The sequence below is a fragment of the Sminthopsis crassicaudata genome, chromosome 3 (genome assembly GCF_048593235.1).
Source record: "Sminthopsis crassicaudata isolate SCR6 chromosome 3, ASM4859323v1, whole genome shotgun sequence".
In the NCBI taxonomy this organism is placed as follows: Eukaryota; Metazoa; Chordata; class Mammalia; order Dasyuromorphia; family Dasyuridae; genus Sminthopsis; species Sminthopsis crassicaudata.
In genome coordinates, this window is record NC_133619.1 from 140228856 (window position 1) to 140238935 (window position 10080).

Consider the following 10080-nt stretch of genomic DNA (forward strand, 5'->3'; position numbering starts at 1 on the left):
ATGACATGCTTATTTTCCAGAGATTAATTGTCTAAATCAGTGCTAATAACTTCTACAAAATTAAAAAAGGGGGAAATAATAATTTATTTTAAAAAGTCTTAATGCTTCAGAATAATAGTATTATATATATATATATATGTATCAATAAAATATATTTTTCTCAAACCTCAAGTTTCTTAATTTAAGCCTGTTATTTTTCTTGTTTTTCTATCTTTTTGCTCCTTTGTTCCATTTTTTCCTGGTTTCCCTTGTTCTTTCCTCCTTCCTTTTTATTTATTTATTTACACCCTTCCTCTCTCCTTCCTTCCTTTCCTACTTCATTTCTTCCTTCCTTCCTCTCCCATTTTTGTGCTTTCATTTAATCTCTCTTTTCACTCTTTTCTTCCTTCCTTCCTTCCTTCCTTCCTTCCTTTCTTCCTTTCTTTCTTCCTGACTTCTTTTTCCCTTCTTTTATCTTTCTCCTTCCCTTTCTTTTAGCACTTTTTTCTTCTTTTTTCATTTTATTATATGTGTGTATATGTATATATGTTTATGTGTATTTGACATATTACATGACTATCCTCTTTATATGTGATATGAGATATACACACAAAATGAATCAAGACACAAAAATATAATTGAGGGAACAAGAGATAAAACCTGAAGAGTTACAATTAAACATATTAACTATAAAAAATATTTTTTATAGTAGAAAAAAAACCTAGAAGATCATGACCATTTCCTTCTATTCCAATTCCCAGTAGAACAAATTGGAGTCCTATCTTCCTGAATAACTCTTTAGGTACTTATGGGAGAAGGAAGAACAAAATGATTTTGTACCCATTTTTATTCCAGGGAGAAAGCAAAAAGAAATGCAGAAATTTATCCTTTCTGTGAAATTTCATGGGAATTTTTTTGTATATTTCTTGGCAAAAATATATACATCTTTATTCCAGTCTTGGAAAAGTGATTTTAAATTACTTGCAGTTTTGCAGAGAAATGATCACAAAGCAAGTCCTTACTGTAGTTGCAGTTTTTTTTTTTAATTAAATTTGAAGTGAATGTGGGACCAGATGATGGAGTTTCATATTAAATAATTTCTAATCTATTTTCCAAGTCAGAACTTAAAGATATTTTTTTCAGAGGTAGGTGAGTATAAAGACACTATAAAAACTATTTTAAATAAAGTAAGACAACATTGGTATATAATGGGGATTATTTTGAAGAAAAGAGATCTGGCAAAAGAATCTGACAATGATTTTTACTTAGTTGTATCATAAACATCTTTGGAAGTCTCATGGAAACTACAGATAAATTCTTAGAATGTTTTTGAATATTTGAAGAAAAATCTAAATTTCTGTTAGTGTTTCAAAAAAGTAAAGATGTGTTTGTTTGTTTTCATCCACTTTCATGGACTCCTTTTATTAGATGGTGCATAGACGCCGTAATAAAAACAACTATGTTAGTATGTTAATGAAAATGTAACAAGATGATTGTAAGTGATACTATCAAATGCTCTATCAAAATGTAGATAAAATATAATTATAGTAGTCTTCTTTTCTATGTATGTATTTTGTGAATTGACCTAGAAAGCAAAGAATTGCAAATTATAATTTTTCAAGAGAATAAATTTTACTAAAGCATTAATATATAAAAATAAAGATTTAAATTTTATCAGGTTATTTAGCTTGTTTTCCTTCTACATTTGCATAATTATAAATATATATGTGTATGTATGTATGTATATACACATAGACATATACACATCTAGGAAAATATAATAAAATTAGGATATCAGCAAATTTTATAGCAATTAGCCTACAAAAGATGTACAAGCAAGTTTCATTAATACAACTATAAAATAACTTGAAAAAATAAAATTCTTAAGCAACTGAAGACATTAAATTTTAATAGCTGGTTTTATCAAAATAACAAAAGAAAATAATAAAGCAATCCAAATTGTAGATTTTGTGGCATACCAATCAAATTAATAAGTGAATGCTTTATAGAATTATACAAGAATAGCCTAGGAAAATGAATAAATAATGTTAAATAATAATCTAAGACAAATTACAAACTACTATTAGCTCTCAAATTATATTATTAAGTAGAAATTACCAATTTTTTTAATGGAATAGATTAGATAAAGAACACCTGGAAATAAATGATTATTGAAGTTTAGTGTTCAATAAATTTATAATCATATTCTACTAGGAAAGTGTTATCAATTTGACATTAGATTTTGGGAACAGAAAATAATCTGGTGAAAAATAAGTTTTGGATAGCACCTAAAATATGTCTAATACAATAAATTAGAAATGAAAATATGAAGCAACTATAATATTATCAGTAAGAATAGAGAGTGGAAGGTCATATCTTGCAAAAGTATGAACAGAGTACAATTTTGTAATCAAAATGGGCATATTTTTAAACTGGAAACCATGAAATTAATAAATAGAACTGTCTGTGAACTTGAATGGAAGAAAATTGCAACTATTTTCACTAATCTTTTCTTTCTTTGTAGTTTTCTCTATTTTATTTTATATGTTTAAAAATATTACTCTAAAAAGCAGAAATAGTTTTCTCCAAATTACAAAATGGCTCTAAGACATCAAAGTTTAAGAATTCCAATAACAACAACAACAAAAAAGACAATCTGAAAGATGTAATGAAAACAAAAGGAAAATATTAAGGGTAGTGGCTTAGCAGCCAGGTCAGGGATTGGCAAATTGGATTGTTAAAGTGGTCATCATTCAATCAACAGCATCTATTAACCACCTGCAATACAGTAGGTCCTGAAAAAAAGAAAAAAAAAATTCAAGGGGCTGAGATTCTATCAAGAAAGATGCCAAGTACATATGTTAGTGCATTCAAAATAGATATAAATCATATTGATAAAGGAAGCATTTGTAGTTGGAAAAACAAAATGGTTTGAATGTACTCATTAGTGCTTGAACTGAACCTTAAAGAAAATGTACAAGTGATGGTTCTAAAGTGTACAGGTGATGGAGAAATTTTATCCCAGGCATTGAGGAAAGCCAGCAAAAATGACAGATGGAATTTGCAGCATAATTTAAGAGAAACAGTAGGTCAAGTTCATTCAAACAAAACAATCTATAAAAAGAAATAATATATGAGAATTAGGTTTGATGAGAATTAGGAAATCATAAAAGAAAACTATTATATTTGAGGGGAAAAAAAGAGAGGGAGATGAACACTGTGTTAATTTACTCTCTGCCCTGATGTCAGGGAAGCAGAAGGTAAAATAGCCATTGAAAGAATTCACTGAATGCTTCCTCAAAGAGACCCCAGAATTAAAATTCCAAGGAATATCATGGCTAAATTCCAGAAGTATCAAAGCAGGGAAAATATTACAAGCATACAGAAAAAAAAATTCAAATACCTAGGAGCCACAATGAAGATCTAGCAGTTTCCACCTTAAAGGGTCTGGAATCTGATATATCGAAAGGCAAAGGAACATGGAATGAAGCCAAGAATAAACTACCCTGATAAAATGAGCATTTTCTTCCAGGGAATAAGATAGGCATTTAATGAAACAGGTGAATTCCATTTATACCTCATGAAAACATCAGAGCTAAACATAGTATCCTTCTGTCCATGTAAGGGTTCCTGTACACTTCGCAACCAACTCTGGCCCTTGTGTCTTTTCAATATATGACTTCCAAATAAAGGACTCAAGAGAAGCATAAAAACATAAAAAGAACTCTTGAAAATAATATTTCTGTTAAGGGTATACATAGAGAGAGACATAATTTGATTTTATTATTATGATATAAAACAGAATCTAGAGGGTGAAAAGAAAATTATATTAGAAAAAAAGAAAAGTGGAGGTAAAATGAGGGAAATTACATCTCAGTAAGAGACAAAGAAAACCTATTATATTTGAGGGGAAAAAAAGAGAGGGAGATGAACATTGTGTTAATTTACTCTCATCAGATTTGGCTCAAAGAGAAAATATTAGGCATATTTGATTTACAGAGAAAATTCTCTCACTTTATTGAAAAGTGGGAGGGGAAAGGGGAAAAGGAAAAGGGAAAGGATAAGTTAAATAGAAGGGAAAACAGAAATAGTCAAGGAAATGTATAAGAAAGGGGGAGGGACTCTAAAGGGCTCCAGAGGGCTTCTTGAGACAAGTGGTGGTTATAAGTTAAATACTGGAGAGCAAGGAAAGGGGAAAAGGAAAGAGAAAAGTATTATCTGGGGATAATAAGATGACAGGAAATACAGAATTAGTAGTTCTAACCATCAATATGAAGGAGGTGAACTCTCTCATAAAACTGAAACAGATAGCAGAATATATTAAAAACCAGAATTCTACAATATGTTGTATACAAGAAACACATTTAAATCAGAATAATAAATACAGAGTAAAGATAAAAGGCTGGAGCAAAATATATTATTCTTCAGTGAAAAAAAAAATAAAAAAAAAAAAAAAGCAGGGCTAGCCATCCTGATCGCAGAACAATCAAAAGCAAAAATTGATCTAATTAAAAGAAATAAGGAAGGAAACTATATCTTGCTAAAGACGAAAAAAAAAGATAATGAAGCTATATCAATACTAAATACATATGCACCAAGTGGTATAGCATGGAAATTCCTAAATGAGAAGTTAAGAGAGATGCAAAAAGAAATAGATAGCAAAACTATAATACTGGGAGATCTCAACCTTGATCTCTCAGGCTATATAAATCGAACCACAAAATACATAAGAAAGAAGTTAAAGAGACAAATAGAATACCAGAAAAGTTAGGTATGATAGATGTATGGGAAAAATTGAATGGAGATAGAAAGGAGTACACATTCCTCTTGGCAGTTCATGGGACCTATACAAAAATTGACCATAATTTAGGACATAAGGACCTCAAATTCAAATGCAGAAAGGCAGAAATAGTAAATGCATTTTTTTTCAGATCACAATACAATAGAAATTATATTCAATAAAAAGCCAGTGAAAAATAGACCAAAAAGTATTTGGAAACTAAATAATCTCTTCCTAAAAATTGAATAGGTGAAACAGCAAATCATATACATAATCAATAATTTCATCCAAGAGAATGACAATAATGAGGCAACATGCCAAAATTTGTGGGATGCAGCCAAAGCAGTATTAAGGGGAAATTTTACATCTCTAGATGCTTACTTGCATAAAATAGAGAAAGAGAAGATCAATGAATTGGGCTTGCAAATAAAAAAGCTATAAAAAGAGCAAATTAAAAACCCCAACCAAACACCAAACTTGAAATTCTAAAAGTAAAAGAGGAGATTAATAAAATTGAAAGTAAAAAGTTGAATTAATAAATAAAACTGAATTGGTTTTATGAAAAAAAAAAACAAAATAGATAAACCTTTAGTAAATTTGATTAGAAATAGGAAAGAGGAAAATCAAATTTTAAGTCTTAAAAATGATTGGCTAAGATGACAGGAAAGGATAATGCCGGGTGTTGGAGGGGATGTGGAAAACTGGGACACTGATACGTTGTTGGTGGAACTGTGAAAGGATTCAACCATTTTGAAAATAAATTTGGAACTATGTTCAAAAAGTCATCAAACTGCACAATCTTTGACACAGCAGTATTACTACTGGGCTTATATCCCAAAGAGATTTTAAAGGAGGGAAAGGGAACCACATATGCAAAAATGTGGCAGCCTTTTTTTGTAGTGGCTAGAAACTGGAAAGTGAAAGGATTCCCATCAATTGGAGAATGGCCGAATAAATTATGTTATATAAATTTTATGGAATGTTATTGTTCCGTAAGAAATGACAAACAGGAGGATTTCAGAGAAGTCTGGAGAGACTTAGATGAATTGATGCTAAGTGAAATGAGCAGAAATAGGAGATCATTTTACACAGCAACAAGAAGACTATATGATGATCAATTCTGATGGACATGGTTCTCTTCAAAAATGAGATGATTCAAACCACTTCCAATTGTTCAGTAATGAAGAGAGCCATCTACACACAAAGAGAGGACTATGGGAAATGAGTGTGGACCACATATAACATAGCATTTTCACTCTTTCTGTTATTGCTTGCTTACATTTTTCTTTTCTTTTTTTTTTTTACTTTCTAGATCTGATTTTTCTTGTGCAGCAAGATTACTGTATAAATAACTATACATATATTGGATTTAACATAAAATTTAACATATTTAACATAAATTGGAGTATTTGCTACCATGGGGGGGAGGGGAGCAAAGGGAAAAAGGGGAGAATTTGGAACAGCAGGTTTTGCAAGGGTCAATGTTGAAAGATTGCCCATACATATGTTTTTTATAAATAAAAAGCTCTAATAAAATAAATAAAAAAATACATCCCCCTAAAATAAAAACAAAAACAAAAAGTAGCCTAGAAAAATGAAGCAATCCATGTACTGAAGGGTTGAAAGTAACACTTTTGGAAACAAGTACTACATTATACAAATAGGAATTAGAATTCAAGAGGGTATTCAGATCTTCCTAGAAATAAATCATGAACCAATGTGAATGAAAGGTAAAGAGCAAATGAAGTGTGAGTAGCTTCGTTACTTACTTTCATTTTTCAAATCAGTGGCCATAGCCCTTGCAAGTTAGGTTTTAGAGGAAAGCCATCCTTTGAAGAAAGCAGTCAAAGGAAAGTATTATCTCTGCAAATAAAATTTTGTGACCCTCTCTCCTCATAACTAGTCTCACCAGAATACTGGCAACTGTGCTTATTTTGTTTACTAGCACCATTTGTTGTCTGTACTTATGTGCTATAATTTTAGCATATATGTATTATTTTAATATATACAATTATTGAAAAATAAAAAAAAAACATATGCTGAAAGAATATGCTACATTTTTACTCATGTACTATATAACAAAAGTCTGGAAATCACCAAGGGATTTATTACAAATGGAAAGACTGTCTATATCTAAAATAGAAAGCTATATAGAAAAAGGAATGACATATAATTGGATGAACAGCTATTAAGCTAATCATATTATACTATAGAGATGTTAAAGAAAGACTATGAATTGGGCCTATGATTAAAGAGGAGGAAGAGAGTGGGCTTATTTTTTTTTTCAGAAAGTAATTTATTGATTACCATGGTACCAAGTTGTTCCCCAACACAAAATATTTAACATTTGAACAAAAAAATATTCTTCTGGTGATATTATATATTGTAAGTCAGATATTAATCACTCAATAAGAGTGTAATTGTACCTAAGAAATGGCATAAAACAATGTTGTTGTTAAACTTAAAAAGATGTGTTGGTTACTCATGTGTATGTAAGGATCTCTGTGGGTTACATATTGATTTAGTTTTAACATGTAATTCTGTTTATGTTTTATTGTGTTTTATTTATATTGTTGACTATTTACCTATTTAATCTGATTTATAAAGCACTCAGGAGTGTCAGGCACTTTCATGTAGCCCTACAGCTGTGTATTCTACAACTGTGGCATTAAAAAAAATCTTCATTCAGGAAATATATTATCTGAAAAGGTAAGTCAGTGAAAAGAGTGTGAGGCAACAGAAACATAATTTAAATGGTATAATACTTCCACAAAAATGTTAACAGACCTACAAAAAAAAAACAAAAACAAAAAAAAAAAAAACTTTAGCTTTTTGGGTTAATCTCTTTTATATACATTTGGAGTTGGAAAGCAGGAAGGAAAGGCAATAAACATTTATAGAGAGCCTCTTATAAGCAAGACATTGTAAGAAATATTTTACAGATTTTTCATTTGCTCTTCAGAACAACTCTACAAGGTAGGTGCTATTGTTATCTCCATTATATAGTTGATAAATCTGAGGCAATCAGAGGTTAAGTAGGATTTACTTAGAATCACCATGCTAGTAAATATATTAGAATAAATGTATTGCTACATTTAGTTTGCTACAATTTGATACAAATTGCTGCAGTGGTTCATTAAATCTACTCGATATCAAAGCCTTTTGCCTCACCTAATTTCTGAGTCCACACCCTTTAATCCCAACCCCAGGAGAAATTAGCTTTCCTGGAAATTAAGGGTGAAAGAGTTAGGCTACAAATAATCTTTTCTCTCAGCATTTTCTCCTATTTCTCTTTGATAGTTAGATGGGCCATTAGCTAAAGGCCCCATTCTCCTGAATGTTACCATCTCCACCCTGGATGACACCCCAGTTTTAATCTGTTCCCGAGATCTGTTTTCTCTAGGATTTGTACTTTGGATTCTCAGCTGGCCTTCAGCCTGGAGAACATTGACTGGGGACAACTGACCGGGATACCCCCTTGATGCCCTGCTGCCATCCCCCACACCTCACGCCTCACCTCCTGGTATGAAACCCCAAATCTCTAAGACTCTTGTCAGCTCAAAGCAGTTAACAGGAGATAGATGGCCCTTTTCTCACATGCAACTGGAGGTGATGGTTTGAGGGGGGGACAAGATGAGGGGACACATTGATATAGTTTGAAATTTAAGTGTTTAAATCTGTTAGTAAAAATTAGTAGAATAGATCACACTTATAGGGTACCAAGGATAGACAATGTGTAAACCAGCTTGGCTCTTTTATAGCTAAAAGGGGCTTTGTGGGAGGTATCCCAAGTTCTGGCAGTCTTTTCAGTTAGCTCAGATCGGGTGGGGACTGGGGGAAGTTGAGCAGATAGTGGGGACTGGGCCTGGATATTCAAAAAGGTGCTTTTTGACCAGGATTTGTGAATCAAGGTCAGCCATGGGGGTTGGGCAATCAGAAAGGAATCTTAAAGGGATCTCAACCTCTATCATTTCCCCCCTTAAACAGTTAAGGCTTAAATTCATTTAAGAAAATATTCTGGGGCAGTGTCCTTCATTTAAGGCAAGGTTGAAGATTTTCTCATTAATAAAAACTTTCCTAGATAGTTAGTTAGATAGATAGATAGATAGATAGATAGATAGATAGATAGATAGAAGGAAAAACAAAACTCCTTTTAATATGCCTTCCAAAGTTTCTTCCTACCATATTCTGTTGTATTTAGATAACTTGTTATTTTATATATAATAACACAATTATTTATTGACATTTAGGCAGTGGTCTGAGGTTTCACAATTGATTTATAATAGCAGTTAAGTGGATGCCTATCAGTTGGGGAATGGCAGTTATGGTATATGAATGCAATGGAACATTATTGTTCCATAGAAAATGATGAGCAGGATGATTTCCAAAAAGCCTGGAAAGACTTACATAAACTGATGCTAAGCGAAGTGAGTAGAACAAAGAGAACATTAAACACTAGAACACCAAAATCAATTGTGATTTACTTCACTCTTTTCAACCATGAGGTTATTCAAAACAATTGCAATAGATTTGTGATGAAAAGTGCCATCTTCATCCAGAAAGAGAACTATGGAGACTGAATGTGGATCAAAGTATATATTTTCACCTTATTTTGTTGTTTTTGTTTATTTGTTTGCTTGTATGTTTGTTGTTTTTTTTTTCCTTTGTCATGTTTTTTTTTCCCTTTTGATCTGATTTTTCTTAAGCAATACAAACAATATGAAAATATGTTTAGAAGAATTGCACATATTCAAACTATAGTGATTGCTTGCTGTCTTGGACAGGGGGGAGGGGGGAAGAAAGGGAGAAAAATTTGGAAAGGTAGTACATACTTAATAAATATCTATTTCCTTCATACCTTCCTCTACCTTCTCTTCTCTCCTCTCTTCTCTTTTCCTTTCTTTTTCTTTCTTATTTTTTTTTCCTTTTTCCTTTCATAACTTGATATTGTAATCAACTTTAGTCCTAAGGTCTAGGAGATGTGCTTCTGGACTCAGCTACTCTTTCATTCTCCCCTCTGGCCTGGAATAGGAAACAAGAACTCCACCTTCCTTGTGTATGTTTACAGACAAGAATATTTCTGCTCTACTGTTTTTGAGCTTTCCAGGCAAGTGCTGGTTCCTTCTTGCTCAAAGCCACAGAGCTTGGTAACACAGCCTAGTCTGCCATCCTTTATCAGCAAAGGTTCTCTCAATCTTAACCTGCTCAGATGTCCTTCTCCCCACACTGTCTAGAAAATGAAAATTCTTATAGTTGGGACTGAAGTAATTTACCTATCTAGCTATCCCCAGGGCTCTTTGTTTGCTGTTTAAGGAGAGTCA

General features: G+C 31.9%; 1 long non-coding RNA gene across 1 annotated transcript in view; it reads right to left on the reverse strand.

Moving 5' to 3' along the window:
- The window catches only part of LOC141560720 (uncharacterized), an 87843-nt gene extending 78066 nt beyond the window's left edge, over window positions 1-9777 (reverse strand). Inside the window, exon 1 of the long non-coding RNA XR_012487796.1 lies at window positions 9618-9777. This is a non-coding gene — a long non-coding RNA (uncharacterized LOC141560720). The remainder of the gene's footprint in view (window positions 1-9617) is intronic.
- Between the last annotated feature and the right edge of the window lie 303 nt (window positions 9778-10080).